Source organism: Chiloscyllium plagiosum, unplaced genomic scaffold, assembly GCF_037043375.1.
Source record: "Chiloscyllium plagiosum isolate Xiang-an unplaced genomic scaffold, Cpla_swu_hap1 HiC_scaffold_7, whole genome shotgun sequence".
Lineage (NCBI taxonomy): Eukaryota > Metazoa > Chordata > Chondrichthyes > Orectolobiformes > Hemiscylliidae > Chiloscyllium > Chiloscyllium plagiosum.
The window spans coordinates 53,486,938-53,502,612 of record NW_028270145.1 but is presented as its reverse complement, the minus strand read 5'-3'; the positions used below and the strand labels follow the sequence as shown (position 1 = coordinate 53,502,612).

Sequence of the window (15,675 nt, the reverse complement as noted above, 5' to 3'; positions counted from 1 at the left end):
ACATTTGCTACCCTCCAGTCTTCTGGCATTATTCCTGTAGACAATGACAACATAAATATCAAAGCCAAAGGCTCTGCAAACTCCTCCCTGGCTTCCCAGGGAATTTATCTATTTTCACACTTTCCAGAATTGCTAACACCTCCTCCTTGTGAACCTCAATCCTGTCTTGTCTAGTTGCCTATATCCCAGTACTCTCCTTGACAACATTGTCTTTTTCCAGTGTGAATATTGACAAAAAACATTCATTTAGCACTTCTCCTATCTGCTCAGACTCCACGCACAACTTCCCACTACTGTCCTTGATTGGCCCTAATCTTTCTTTAGTCATTCATTTATTCCTGATATACCTAAAGAAAGCTTTAGGGTTTTTCTTGATCCCACCTGCCAACGATTTCTCATGTTCTCTCCTGGATCTTCTTAGCTCTCTCTTCAGGTTGTTCCTGGCTAACTTGTAACTCTCAAGCACCCTAACTGAGCCTTTACATCTCATTCTAATATAAGCCTTCTTCTTCATCTTGATAAGAGATTCAACTTCTTTAGTAAACCATGGCTCCCGCACTCGACCACTTCCTCCCTGCCTAACGGGTACATATTTATCAAGGACACGCAGTAGCTATTCCTCAAATAAGCTTCACAGTTCAATTGTGCCCATCCCCTGCAGTTTCCTTCCCCATCCTATGCATCTTATATCTTGCCTAATCACATCATAATTACCTTTCCCCCAGCAATAAAACTCTTGCCCTGTGTTTTCTACCTATCCCTTTCTTTTGCTAAACTAAACATAACCGAATTGTGGTCACTATCACCAAAGTGGTCACCTACCTTGAAATTTAACACCTGGCTCGGTGCATTACCCAGTACCAAATCCAATGTGGCCTCGCCCATTGTTGGCCTGTCTACATACTGTGTCAGAAAACCATCCTACACACATTGGACAAAAATTGACCCATCTAAAGTACTCAAGCTATCGCATTTCCAGTCAATATTTTGAAAGTTAAAGGTCCCCATAACAACCCCCTGTTATTCTCGCTCCTATCCAGAATTATCTTTGCTATTCTTTCCTCTACATCTCTGTAACTATTTGGAGGCCTATAGAAAGCTCCCAACAGGGTGACGTCTTCTTTCCTGTTGGGAGTTTTCTATTGGCTTCTCCTTTCCTCAGCCCATACTACCTCAGTAGACGAGTCCTCAAATGTCCTTTCTGCTACCATAATACTATCATTGATTAACAATGCCACACCTCCCCCTCTTTTACCATCTTCTCTGTTCTTACTGAAACATCTAAATCCCAGAACTTGCAACAACCATTCCTGTCCCTGCTCTATCCATGTCTCCGAAATGGTCACAGCATCGAAGTCCCAGGTACCAACCAATGCTGCATGTTCACCCACCTTATTCCAGATGTCCCTGGCGTTTAAGTAGATATACTTCAAACCATCTTCCTGCTTGCCAGTGAACTCTTGCAACTTTGAAACTATATTTCTGACCTCACTGCTCTCAACCTCCTGGACATTGGAACTACAATTAAGGTTCCCATCACCCTACTGAATTGGACCAAATAGTCTGTTTCCATGCTGTATGGGTCTATGACTCTAAGTCGATACATGACTTTTGGCCCGAAGATTTTCACTCTTCCTACTTATCACCTTATCATTGCATCTCCTGCAGGACGATTCTTGCTGACTGTCTGCCCCGCTCGAGCTTCCTGTTCACCATTTCCATCCCCGGATGCTCCCACACACGGTGGCATCAGAGACTCAGCACAGGAACAGCAGGAGGAAGGAAGCAAACAAAAAGAGCCATCAATAAAAGAGGTGGACAGGGAAGCAGTGAGTGGGAGAGAGGCTCAGGGAGGAGAGCCATGGCTCCAAAATGGTGCTGATTTTGTCACGCATGCAGTAAATTAAAGTTCCAGAATGTGTTTTTGAGCCTGGAACTTGTTTGGATTTCAATGCACTGAAGGAATTGTTTATATTACTCATGTGTAAATCAACCTTGTACTTTTGTTATATATGGTATAAATTGATATATGGTATAAATTTGTATTACCAAATAATTAGAAAAATAATATTTTCCTAAGGTCAACTTCCATTTGACTGAGTTTTAAATAATCAAAATACACAATATAAAAATGGAGTTTTGTTTACAAACATTTACTTTCCCAATACAGCAGATTACTCCAATGTCTTCATTCACCTCTTAATTACCTCCGTAATCAATGCTGTTAAATGGGTGGCATGGTGGCTCAGTGGTTAGCACTGCTGCCTCACGGTACCAGGTTCAATCCCAGCCTTGGGTGACTGTCTGTGTGGAGTTTGCACATTCTCCCCGGGTCTGTATGGGTTTCCTCTCACAGTCCAAAGATGTGCAGGTTAGCTAAATTGTCCATAGTGTTAGGTGCATTAGTCGGAGCGAAATGGGACTGGGTGGGTTACTCTTCAGTGGGTCGGTGTGGACTTGTTGGGCTGAAAGGGCCTGTTTCCACACTGTAGGGAATCTAATCTAAATGTTTTAACAGAAACTTATTCCTGAAACATTGAAAGTAACTGTCAGAAAACAGCTTTCGTTGGGAGCTGATACATATTAAGAACTAAGATCAGAGCGAAACTTAACAGTTGAATCCTTGGGCGTTGGTATAAAGTTACTGAGTGAAGCTTTACACATTTAACAACTGCTGCCTAAGTGAGATAACAGCAGTTTTAAAAAAGTTTATTAACAATAGAAACCCTCAAAAATGCACAGCACAGAAAGAACTTTTGAAAGTATTTAAAGCAAATAGATTATTCACACTGAATTATGTGCATCAGTTTTGAGTCAAAGGCAGCTGAAACAAACAGAAAAAGAGGATATTTTTCAGTTTTATGGAAATATATTCTGGCACAGGATTTGAGTCACATAAACCTCCATCCAATGACAGAAACAGAACTAAAACTACATGTGGATTCCCAGAGAAAGGTTTCAGTCACTTGCACGGGAGTTAATACTCACCTTTAGGGTAGCCAATGATACAGGGTGTTTTTTAATCAGCAGGAATGCAGGTAATGCAAATAACCCACTCTACCCGTTTTTTTTTAATAGATCAGTAATTGTGTGTGGATAAAAATGACTAAACAAAGAGTCACACCTGAAATTTGTGAACCATGTTTTCCAGATACATTTAGATGATGTCCTGTGGTAAATGTGTGGATCTTTTCGGGTTTTGTATTAAGTACAGAATAGTCATATTATCAAAGAAACATTCAAATAAATACAGTTGTTGCCAATATTGACCACCACCATAGCTTCGAGATGTGGTGTTGGAAAAGCTCAGCAGGTCATGCAGTACTCGAGGAGCAGGAGAATCGACATTTCAGGCATAAGCCCTTCATCAGCAATTCACCAGGAATTGCTTATGCCCGAAACATCAATTCTCCTGCTCCTCAGATGCTGCTTGACTTGCTGTGCTATTTCAGAGTGCACTCTCGACTCTGATCTCCAGCGTCTGCAGTCCTTACTTTCTCCCACCATCATAGCTTCTCTTACGATATGGGAGACTGTGGATAAGTGATGAGAATCCCCTTAGAAGTAAAAGATGTGGCAAGATTCTGCCTCTGGGATTGGGAATTTGATGTTGGAGTTATTAATGGCTCTGCTGGGGTGTATAAAATTAATGTTGTACACCCCAGTCCAACACCAGCACCTCCAAATCATGTCTGCTGGGGGAGAGTGGGTCGTAACTTTCTGCCTGCAATTTTCCTGATTTACTGCTAATTGGTTGCAGGGTTTGGTGGCCAATTAGTGGTGGTGACTATGAGATGGAAGCTTGATTTGTAAAGTGTACATCCTAGTTCAAGCCACAATGGCAGCCATTGCAGAATCACGATTTGGAGATGCAGGTGTTGGACTGGGGTGTATAAAGTTAAAAATCACACAACACCAGGTTATAGTCCAACAGGTTTAATTGGAAGCACACTAGCTTTCGGAGCGATGCTCCTTCATCAGGTGATTGTGGAGGGCTTGATCCTAACACAGAATTTATAGCAAAAATTTGCAGTGTGATGTAACTGAAATTATACATTGAATGAAGGAGCGTTGCTCCGAAAGCTAGCGTGCTTCCAATTAAACCTGTTGGACTATAACCTAGTGTTGTGTGATTTTTAACATTGCAGAATCACAGAATTGTTACTGTGCAGAAGAAGACCACTTGGCCCATCAGGTCTGTATTGGTTTTCTAAGCATTTTAATTTAGTGCCAATCTCCTTCCTTTTCCCCGTAACCTATCACGTTGGATAAATATTTAGAAGAAACAATGCCCTCTTGAAAGTCTCGATTTAATCTGCATCCACTACACAACAAACAATGCATTCCATATCCTAACAAATTGCTGTGCAAGATGCAAACATTTTGCAAGCTCTGCAAAGAGCGAAGTATTGTATCCAGAGAAAAGCAGGAGAGGACCATCCATCAAAGAAAACTAGAGGTTGCACAAATTGTGAGTAGCAGATTAAGTGTTGTGCGGTGTGTCACAAGTGGTTCTGGCAGGGTAAATGTAATACAATGTGAAAATGATTTGTCTCCAGCTCTGCAGTCTCTATCAGCCACAGCAGCTGAGAAGCATGAGGGTACCTGGTGCTGCTGAACGTTGAAAGGGTTCCAGGGTAATCCTTAATTTTTAGCAAGGCACGTGGTCCTTTTACTGTTGACAAGTTGGGAACACTGACATATGCAGCCTATGTCGATTTGAAATTCTTTACAGGGCTGTAACGTCAATTTTTAACAATGTTATAACTATCTTATTTCTAACTTATTTTTTAGGCACTGTCAATAATGTTACTACTTTTCCTTTTATTCCTTCTTTGTATCCAAGATTTGTACCTAGATACTCGTATCTAAAATGGTGCCATTGGAGACAGCTAATGTAAAAACCTTTCACTGTACTCCTATACTTGAGAATGTGTTGGTGAGCTGCCTTCCTGAACTGCTGCAGTCTACATGCTGCAGGTTGACCCAATGCCAGGATTTTGACTCAGGAACAGCAAAATCCTTCTAAGTCAGGATATGAATGGCTTGGAGGGCAAGTTGCAGGTGGGATTCCCATACACCTGCTCCTGGTGTCCTTCGAGATGGAAGTGGTCATGGGTTGTGCTGTCTCAGGATCTTTGGTGAATTTCTGCAGTGCATCCTATAGATAGTACACACTGCTGCTACTGAGCATTGGTGGTGGAGGGATTGGATACTTGTTGCTGTGGTTGCTTTTTCCTGGATGGTGTCGAGCTTCTTGAGTGTTATTGGAGCTGCAGTCATTGAGGCAAGTGGGGAGTATGCCATCACACTCTTGAATTTAGCCTGTAGATGGTCGACAGGCTTTGGGGAGACTGGAGGTGAGTTATCTGTCGCAGTATTCCTAGACTCTGACTGGCTCTTAGAGTCAGAGTCAAAGAGATACACAGCATGGAAACAGACCCTTCAGTCCAACGTGTCCATGTCGACCAGATATCCTAACCTAACCTAGTCCCATTTAACAGCACTTGGCCCATACCTCTATAAACCCTTCCTATTCATAAATCCATCTAATTGCCTGTTAAATGTTACGATTGTACCAGCCTCCACCATTTTGTCTGGCAGCTCATTCCATAGATGCCCCTATGTGAAAAAGTTGCCTCTTAGGTCGCTTTTAAATTTTTCCCCTCTCACCCGAAACCTGTGCCCTCTAGTTCTGGACTCTCCAACCCAGGGAAAAGGCCTTGTCTGTTTATTCTATCCATGCCCCATATGATTTTATAAACCTATATAAGCTCATTCCTTAGCCTCCGACACTCCAGAGAAAACAGCCCCAGCCCATTCAGCCCCTCCCTGTAGCTGAAATCTTCTAAACCCGGCAACATCCTTGTAAACCTTTTCTGAACCCTTTCAAGTTTCACAACATCATTCTGATAGCAGGGAGACCAGAATTTCACAGAACATTCCAAAAGTGGCCTAACCAATGGCCTGGACAGCCACAACATGACCTCCCAACTCCTATACTCAGTGCTCTGACTAATAAAGGAAAGCATGCCAAATATCTTAGATTAGATTACTTACAGTGTGGAAACAGGCCCTTTGGCCCAACAAGTCCACATTGACCCGCCGAAGCGCAACCCACCCAGACCCATTCCCCTACACTTACCCCTTCACCTAACACTACGGGCAATTTAGCATGGCCAATTCACCTAACCTGCACATTTTTGGACTGTGGGAGGAAACCAGAGCACCCGGAGGAAACCCACGCAGACACGGGGAGAATGTGCAAACTCCACACAGTCAGTCGCCTGAGGCGGGAATTGAACCCAGGTCTCTGGTGCTGTGAGGCAGCAGTGCTAACCACTGTGCCACCGTGCCACCCCGTGCCATCTTCTTCAGTATCCTATCTAGATATTGTCAAGATCATGTTGAATTTGAACATGGACTGTTTCAGTGTCTGAGGCAGCTGAAGATGGTTGGGCCCTGAACACTACCCTGAGGAACTCATGCAAACATGTCCTGTAGCTGACATGACTGACCTCCAACACCCACAACCATCTTCCAATCTGTCAGCTATGACTCCAGACAGCAGAGAGTTTGCCCTCTGATACCCATTGATTCTAATTTGCTGGGGCTCCTTGATGCCACACTCAGGTGAATGCAGCTTTGATGTCAAGAGTTGTCATTCTCACCTCATCTCTGGAATTCATCTCTTTTGTCCATGTTTGAACCCAAATTGGGTGTCACTGAACAGATTATTGCTGAGCAGGTGCTGCTTGATAGTACTGTTGATTGAGAGTAGACTGATGGGCTGAGTTGGATTTGTCCTGCTTTTTGCGTACAGACATACGTGGGCAATTTTCCACATTTGCTGGGCAGATAACAGCTTAGCTGGGGGAGTGACAAGTTCTAGAGCACATGTCTTCAATACTATTGCCACATTAATGTCAGGGCCCATTGCATTTGCAGTATCCAGTATCTCCAATTGTTTCTTGACATCACGTGAAATGAATCAAAATCAAAATAGTTGAAGATTGGCATCTGTGATGCTGGGGACCACTGGAGGAGGCCAATATAGATCATCTACTTAACATTTCTGGTAGTGTCTGGCAAATTCAGCCTTATATTTTGCAGCCTTATGTTTTGGGTTCTCTATTTTGAAGATGGGGATATTTATGGAGCCTCTTCCTTCAGTGAGCTGTTTAATCGTCCACTAGCATTCACGATTGGATGTGACAGGACTGCAGAACTTCGATCTGATCTGTTTGTTGTGAGATTGCTTAACTCTGTTTATTACTTGCTACCTTCTGCTGTTTGGCATGCAAGGAGTCATGTTTGGTAGCTTCATCTGGTTAATGCCTCATTTTCAGGTATTCCTAGTGCTACTCCTGGCATGCCCTCCTGCACTCTTCATTGAACCAGGATTGATTCCCTGGCTTGATGGTGAAGGTTATGCAGGGATAAGCCATGCCATGGAGGCTACAGATTGTGCCGAGGTACAATTCTCCTGCTGCTGATGGCCCACAGCACCTCATGGATTCCTATTTTTGAGTTGTTCAGTCTGTTCGAATTCTGTTCCATTTAGCATGGCGTTAGTGGCTTACAGCATAATGGAGGGTATTGTCAATTTAAATTGAATTCTCAATTTCCAGGATGTGAACAGTTGGAGATTCAGTGATGGTAAAGCTTAAGGCATTGCATGGTACTCGGCATGAATGTTACTCAGCACTTATTGATCCAAGTCTGTATCTTGTCATGGTCTTTTTGCTTCAGTATCTGAGAAGTTGTGGATGGTTCTGAACATTGTGTAATCATCGGCAAGCATTTCACTTCTGACCTGATGATGGAAGGAAGGTAATTGATGAAGCAGCTGAAGATGGTTGGACCTAGGACACTACGCTGAGGAATTCATACTGCGATGTCCTGCAGCTGAGGTAACTGACCTCTGACAACCAGAGCCATCTTTCATTTTGTTAGGTATCACTTCAACCACTGTATAGCTATCTCTCTGATTACTGTTGACTTCAGTCTCCCTTATGTCTTCCCTTGAATTCAGTTTTTTTGGTCTTTTTTGATCAGGAGCATAGCTAGTACTGGAGCACAAGACTTAAGTCACTATTGCTGGACTGTTGTCAGGAACCATAACATTTGCAGCATCAAGGTACTCAAAAACCATTTCTTGATATCACAGGAGTGAATCAAATTGGATTAAGGCTTGAATCTGTGATTCTAGTGACCTCAGAAGGAGGCTGTGATGCACTGTCCACTCAGGACTTGTGGCTGAAGATTGCTGCAAATGCTTCAGCCCTGTATCTTGTACTGATGTGATGGGCTTCCCCATCATATAGGATGGGGATATTTGTGGAGCTACTTTCTGCGAAGTACTCTTTAATGTTCACCACCAGTCACAACTGGCAGGACTGGAGATCCTAGATCTGATCTATTGGGTGTGGGATTGCTTAATTATGCAAATTACTTGCTGCTTCCAATGTTTGGCATTCATCTAGTCCTGTGGTGTACCTTCATCAGTTGAGAGCTTATTTGTGAGTATATCTGCTGCTGCTCATGGCATGCCATCCTGCACTTTTCATTGATGCAGGGTTGATTCCCTGGCTTGATGGCAATTGTAGAGTGGGGGATATGCTGTGCCCAGAATTAATGGATTGTGGTTGAATACAATTCTGCTGCTGCCGATGGCCACAGCACTTTACAGGTGACCAGTTTTGAGTTGCTAAATCTGTTTGAAATGTATTGTATTCAACACAATGAGTCCCACACAACACATTGGAAGGTGTGTTCAACATGGAGATATGATTTCACCTGCACAAGGACTGTGTGGTGGTCACTGTTACTGATGCTATCATGGACAGATGCATCTGTGACAGGCAGAGTGGTGAGATGAGGTCAAGTTTTTTTTCCCACTTTTTGGTTCCCACACTACCTGCTGTAGATCCAATCCAACAGCTACGTCCTTTAGGACCTGACAAGCTCAAACAGTGACGGTGCTACCAAGCCTCTTTTGATGATGGACTTTGAAATGTATAATCTGGAGTAAATTCTGTGCCACCCTTGGTGCATCCTTGAAGTGATATTCTGCCTGGTGGGATATTGGTTGTTCATCTAGGGTAGGAGTGGGAAGCTGGGATGCAGTAACCAATGGGATGTTTCCATGCCTATATTTGACCTGATCCAATGAGATTTGGAGTCCAGAATCTTCGCTAAACACCCTTAGAGCAACACCCTCTCAACTGCGTACGATGGTGCCACCTACCCAGGGATAGTGACGATGATGATAGCTTGCACATTGTCTGTAAGATAAGATTTTGTGAGAAGATCTATGACTGAGAATTGCATGAGGTAGTCTGTGTAACAGTTCTCCCAATTTCAACACAAACACTGGAATGTTAATATACAGGATTTTGAAAGGGTACCAAGGCTGTGTGTTCTGTTGATGCCAGTGCCTTTGTTGATGTTTGTTAGACAGTCCAGTTTCCTTCCTTTTACTAAACTTAGAAGTGGTTTGATATAACTGAATGGTTGGCTAGCAGCATTCCCTCTAATTTTTTTTCTGGCTGCTCTGATCTGTGTAAGGCAGAGACTTATAGAACCAGAAGTCAGTCCCACTATCAGCTTGCTGCCACCAAACACCACACACAGAACCTCAGAGCTCAGAGGCTTGCTAGGCATTTCAGAAGGCGTTTAGGAGTTAATCACATTGCTGTAAATCTGGAATCACATGTCGTCTAGACAATGTGAGGTTCTTCCCTACAGAGCATTTGTCAGCCAAATTGGTTTTTATAACAACTGATGATAACTATAGCTTTTAATTCAAAGTTAAACCCATCCAGTTGCCCTTTAAATGTTGTAATTGTACCAACCTCTACCACCTTCTCTGCCAGCTCATTCTATACACACACTACCCTCTGCATGACAAAGTTGCCTCTTAGGTCCTTTTAAAATCTTTCCCTAATCACTTTAAACCTATGCCCTCTAGTTTTGGACTCCCCTACCCTGGGGAAAAAACCTTGGCTATTCACCTTATCCATGCGCCTCATGATTTAGCAAACATCTGTAATGTCACCCTTCATTCTCCGATGCTACAGGGAAAATAGCCCCAGCCTATTCCACTCCTCCCAATAGCTCAAACTCTCCAACCCTGGCAACATTCTTGTAAATCTTTTCTGAACCCTATCGTGTTTAACAACATCTTTCCTGTAAAACGGAGACCAGAGTTGAATGCAGTATTCCAAAACTGGCCTAACAAATGTCCTGTACAGCTGCAACTTGACCTGCCAACTCAATATAAACAGGAATATGCAATTAGAGCTTACTATCAGCTATGATCACATTGAAAGGCACAGCATGCTTAAGGGCTAGATGGTCTACTCCCGTTTTCATTTCTTTTGTTCTTATCTGTGATGAGAGATACAGAGTTAGCACTTCACGTCTGTGACTTTTTATCACAGTTCAAAAAGTTAGAAATGTAACAGCTTTAAGGAATTGAAAAGGGGTTGTACAAAAAAGTAAAGGACTGTGATAGGATAGAAAACAGAGAAAGAGATTAAATGACAAAAGGGAATCGTCATACAGCACGGGTTGGTGCAACCAGTCCATGCCCAACCTAATACCAAACTAAACTAATCCCACCTGCTGGCTCCTGGCCCATATCCCTCCAAACCTTTCCTATTCATGTATCTATCCAAATGTCTTTTAAATGTTGTCATTGTACCTGTATCCACCACTTTCTCAGGAAACTAATTCCACATATAAAGCACCATCTGTGTAAAACATTAGCCTGTCTTTTTAAAATCTCTCTCCTCTTATCTTAAAATTGTGCCCCCTTGTCTTGAAATCCCCCAATCTAAGGAAAAGATAACTCCATTTACTCTATCTATACCTCTCATTTTATTTTATAAACTTCTATCAGATCATTTCTCAACTTTCTACGCTCCAGTGAAAGAAGTCCAAGCCTACCCTGCCTTTCTTTATAACCCAAACCTTCCATTCCGAGCAACATCCTGGTAAATCTCTTCTGAACCCTCTCCAGCTTGGTAATATCCAACCTATAACTGGGCGATCAGAACTGGACACAGTATTCCAGTAAAGGCCTCACCAATGTTCTGTACAACCTCAAATGACTTCCCAACTCAAAGGACTGAGCAGTGAAGGCAAGTGTGCCAAATACCTTTATAATCACCCTATATATGTGAAGCAAATGTCAAAGAATTATGTACCTGCACCCCTAGGTCCCTCTGTTCTACTACACTACCCAAGGCCCTACCATTAATTGTATAAGACCTACCCTTGTTTGTTGTCTCAAAATGTAATAGTTTGCATTTACCCAGTTTGAACTCCAACTGCTATTTTTCAGCCCAATTGATCAAGATCCTTTTCTAATCTTAGAAAATCTTTTTCACTGTCTACAATGCCACCCATTTTGGTGTTGTATGCAAACTTACCAACCATGCCTTCTTTATCCAAATCATTTATTAAATGTATTGGGACAAGAAAAAAATGATGTGTCGAGAACAGGTGCATGTAGCAGAATGATAAATAGCTGTTAACTGAAAATGAAACAGAATAAAAGAGTAAAATTGGAAGCAAAAGGAGGAGTGATTATGGACTAAAATTGTTGAATTCTGTACTGAATCCAGAAGGCAGAAAATTGTTCGATTGAAAGACCAGATGCAGTTCATTGAGCTGCAGAAGTCTGAAGGCAGAAAGGTTGATGTGGGGTTGGGGGTGAGATTGCTTTGAGGGGAGAGTGGTGGCTTGAGAGTAAAGGTAAGGGTTGGGGATCTGGATGTGAAGGTGGATTGAGGTTTAGAGTTGGAGGTGAGTGGAAGTTGAAGGTTGGGTTAGATTGGGTTGAGGTTTAAAGTTGGAGATGACTGCGGGTTGAGGGTTTTTTTGGAGTGGGTTGAGGTTTAGATTTGGAGGTTGGTGGGGTGAGAGAAGTTTGAGGTTTAGAGTTGGAGGTAAGTGGGGGTTAAGAGCTGGGTTAGAGGGATTTGAGGTTTAGAGTTGGAGGTGAGTAGAGGTTGAAGCTTGGGTTAGAGTAGGTTGAAAGCTGAGTTAGAGTTGGAGGTGAATAGGGATGGAAAGTTGAGTTAGAGTGTGTAGAGGGTGAGAGTTGGGGCTGAATGTGAGCATCCTCTGCTTATCCATGTCCTTCTGCAGTGAGCGGTTCTGGCCGCTGGGTGTCGCAGCGCAGCTCCTTTCCCGTGCGGTTCCTGAGGCGGCGCCATGTTGGAGTCGAGCGGAAGGTGAGGTTATTTACATTTTACCATTTCACTGTCGGTGCTCGGGAGCTGCAAACTTTGGCCTTCTCCCAACTTCCAATCTATATTTGACATTCCAGATTAATTTCCAACCGCCTCTCCCCTCGCTCGACAGGATATTTATTTTTGAACTTCCTTCTGATTTTTGCTGGGACCCCTCAGTGTCTCCCCCCGGGGGGTGGGAGTCGGGGGGAAGTGGGGGAGGGGGGATGGGGGGGGGGAAGTGGGGGAGGGGGGATGGGGGGGGGGAAGTGGGGGAGAGGGGGGATGAGGGGAGAGGGGAGGAGGTGGGGAGTGGGAGGGGAGGAGGTGGGGAGTGAGTGGGGGGAGGGGAGTGAGTGGGGGGTGGGGGGAGGGGAGTGAGTGGGGGGTGGGGGGAGGGGAGTGAGTGGGGGGAGGGGAGTAGAGTGGGGGGTGGGGGGAGGGGGAGAGTGGGGGGAGGGGAGTAGAGTGGGGGAGGGGAGGAGAGGGGGAGGGGAGTGAGTGGGGGAGAGGGGGGGGAGGGGAGTGAGTGGGGGGAGAGGGGGGGGAGGGGAGTGAGTGGGGGGAGAGGGGGGGAGGGGAGTGAGTGGGGGGAGAGGGGGGGGAGGGGAGTGAGTGGGGGGAGGGGGAGGAGAGGGGGAGAGGGAGGGGAGGAGAGGGGGGGAGGGGAGGAGAGGGGGGGAGGGGAGGAGAGGGGGGGAGAGGGTAGAGGGGGAGGGGGGAGAGGGTAGAGGGGGAGGGGGGAGAGGGTAGAGGGGGAGGGGGAGGGGGGAGAGGGTGGAGGGGGGGAGAGGGTGGGGTGAGGGGAGGAGAGGGGGGAGAGGGTGGGGTGAGGGGAGGAGAGGGGGGAGAGGGTGGGGTGAGGGGAGGAGAGGGGGGAGAGGGTGGGGTGAGGGGAGGAGAGGGGGGAGAGGGTGGGGTGAGGGGAGGAGAGGGGGGAGAGGGTGGGGTGAGGGGGGGAGAGGGTGGGGTGAGGGGAGGAGAGGGGGGAGAGGGTGGGGTGAGGGGAGGAGAGGGGGGAGAGGGTGGGGTGAGGGGAGGAGAGGGGGGAGAGGGTGGGGTGAGGGGGGGAGAGGGTGGGGTGAGGGGAGGAGAGGGGGGAGAGGGTGGGGTGAGGGGAGGAGAGGGGGGAGAGGGTGGGGTGAGGGGGGAGAGGGTGGGGTGAGGGGGGGAGAGGGTGGGGTGGGGGGAGGAGAGGGGGGAGAGGGTGGGGTGAGGGGAGGAGAGGGGGGAGAGGGTGGGGTGAGGGGAGGAGAGGGGGGAGAGGGTGGGGTGAGGGGAGGAGAGGGGGGAGAGGGTGGGGTGAGGGGAGGAGAGGGGGGAGAGGGTGGGGTGAGGGGAGGAGAGGGGGGAGAGGGTGGGGTGAGGGGAGGAGAGGGGGGAGAGGGTGGGGTGAGGGGAGGAGAGGGGGGAGAGGGTGGGGTGAGGGGAGGAGAGGGGGGAGAGGGTGGGGTGAGGGGGGAGAGGGTGGGGTGAGGGGGGGAGAGGGTGGGGTGGGGGGAGGAGGAGGGGGGAGAGGGTGGGGTGAGGGGAGGAGAGGGGGGGAGAGGGTGGGGTGAGGGGAGGAGAGGGGGGAGAGGGTGGGGTGAGGGGAGGAGAGGGGGGAGAGGGTGGGGTGAGGGGAGGAGAGGGGGGAGAGGGTGGGGTGAGGGGAGGAGAGGGGGGAGAGGGTGGGGTGAGGGGAGGAGAGGGGGGAGAGGGTGGGGTGAGGGGAGGAGAGGGGGAGAGGGTGGGGTGAGGGGAGGAGAGGGGGGAGAGGGTGGGGTGAGGGGAGGAGAGGGGGGAGAGGGTGGGGTGAGGGGAGGAGAGGGGGGAGAGGGTGGGGGAGGGGGGAGAGGGTGGGGGGAGGGGGGGAGAGGGGGGAGAGGGTGGGGGGAGGGGAGGAGAGGGGGGAGAGGGTGGGGGGAGGGGAGGAGAGGGGGGAGAGGGTGGGGGGAGGGGAGGAGAGGGTGGGGGGAGGGTGGGGGGAGGGGAGGAGAGGGTGGGGGGGAGGGGTGGGGGGAGGGGAGGAGAGGGTGGGGGGAGGGTGGGGGGAGGGAAGAGGAGAGGGTGGGGGGGGGAGGGGGAGGAGAGGGTGGGGGGAGGGTGGGGGGAGGGGAGGAGAGGGTGGGGGGAGGGGAGGAGAGGGTGGGGGGAGGGTGGGGGGAGGGGAGGAGAGGGTGGGGGGAGGGTGGGGGGAGGGGAGGAGAGGGTGGGGGGAGGGAGGAGAGGGTGGGGGGAGGGGAGGAGAGGGTGGGGGGAGGGTGGGGGGAGGGGAGGAGAGGGTGGGGGGAGGGGAGGAGAGGGGGGAGAGGGTGGGGGGAGGGGGGGAGAGGGTGGGGGGAGGGGAGGAGAGGGTGGGGGGAGGGGAGGAGAGGGGGGAGGGAGTGGGGGGAGGGAGGGGAGGGGGGGAGAGGGTGGGGGGAGGGGAGGAGAGGGTGGGGGGAGGGGAGGAGAGGGGTGGGGGAGGGTGGGGGAGGGGAGGAGAGGGTGGGGGGGAGGGGAGGAGAGGGTGGGGGGCGGGTGGGGGGGAGGGGAGGAGAGGGTGGGGGGAGGGTGGGGGGAGGGGAGGAGAGGGTGGGGGGAGGGGAGGGGAGGGGAGGAGAGGGTGGGGGGAGGGAGGAGAGGGGGGAGAGGGTGGGGGGAGGGGAGGAGAGGGTGGGGGGAGGGGAGGAGAGGGGAGGGAGTGGGGGAGGGAGGGGAGGGGGGGTGGGGGGAGAGGGTGGGGGGAGGGGAGGAGAGGGGGGAGGGGGGAGAGGGTGGGGGGAGGGGGGAGAGGGTGGGGGGAGGGGGGAGAGGGTGGGGGGAGGGGGAGGGTGGGGGGAGGGGGAGAGGGTGGGGGGAGGGGAGGAGAGGGTGGGGGGAGGGGAGGAGAGGGGGGAGAGGGTGGGGGGAGGGGAGGAGAGGGGGGAGAGGGTGGGGGGAGGGGAGGAGAGGGGGGAGAGGGTGGGGGGAGGGGGAGGAGGGGGGGGGAGAGGGTGGGGGGAGGGAGGAGAGAGGGGGGAGAGGGGGGGGGGGAGGGGGAGAGGGTGGGGGGAGGGAGGGGGGAGAGAGGGGGGAGAGGGGGTGGGGGGAGGAGGGGGGAGAGGGTGGGGGGAGGGGGGAGAGAGGGGGAGAGGGTGGGGGGAGGAGAGGGGGGGAGAGGGTGGGGGGAGGGAGGAGAGGGGGGAGAGGTGGGGGGAGGGGGAGGAGGGTGGGGGGAGGGGGGTGAGGGGAGGAGAGAGGGTGGGGGGGGGAGGAGTGGGGGGAGGGAGGGGGGGAGGGGGAGGGTGGGGGGAGGGGAGGGAGAGGGTGGGGGGAGGGGAGGAGAGGGGGGAGGGAGTGGGGGGGAGGGAGGGGAGGGGGGTGGGGGGAGGGGGAGGAGAGGGTGGGGGGAGGGGAGGAGAGGGGGAGGGAGTGGGGGGAGGGAGGGGAGGGGGGGGTGGGGGAGAGGGTGGGGGGAGGGGAGGGGGGT

The 15,675-nt window shown here is 49.8% G+C and overlaps 1 protein-coding gene and 2 long non-coding RNA genes across 12 annotated transcripts in view; 1 reads left to right on the top strand and 2 right to left on the bottom strand.

Moving 5' to 3' along the window:
- Positions 1–6,078, bottom strand: part of LOC122551562 (uncharacterized) — a 42,818-nt gene extending 36,740 nt beyond the window's left edge. For all 4 annotated transcript variants that reach the window (XR_015757676.1, XR_015757679.1, XR_015757677.1 and 1 more), the window contains exon 1: positions 1,647–6,078. This is a non-coding gene — a long non-coding RNA (uncharacterized LOC122551562). The remainder of the gene's footprint in view (positions 1–1,646) is intronic.
- A 92-nt stretch (positions 6,079–6,170) lies between these two features.
- Positions 6,171–15,675, bottom strand: part of LOC122551561 (uncharacterized) — a 38,611-nt gene continuing 29,106 nt past the window's right edge. The window contains exon 6 of one of the 2 annotated variants that reach the window (XR_015757673.1): positions 6,171–9,287. This is a non-coding gene — a long non-coding RNA (uncharacterized LOC122551561). The remainder of the gene's footprint in view (positions 9,288–15,675) is intronic. The other variant, XR_015757675.1, reaches the window with a different exon arrangement.
- Positions 11,975–15,675, top strand: part of LOC122551560 (ferroportin-like) — a 67,782-nt gene continuing 64,081 nt past the window's right edge. For 3 of the 6 annotated variants that reach the window (XM_087989025.1, XM_087989023.1, XM_087989026.1), the window contains exon 1: positions 12,202–12,245. The gene's annotated coding sequence lies outside the window, so the exon portion shown is untranslated. Of the gene's footprint in view, positions 12,246–15,675 lie in introns of all 6 variants that reach the window. The other 3 variants (XM_087989030.1, XM_087989028.1, XM_087989027.1) reach the window with 3 other exon arrangements.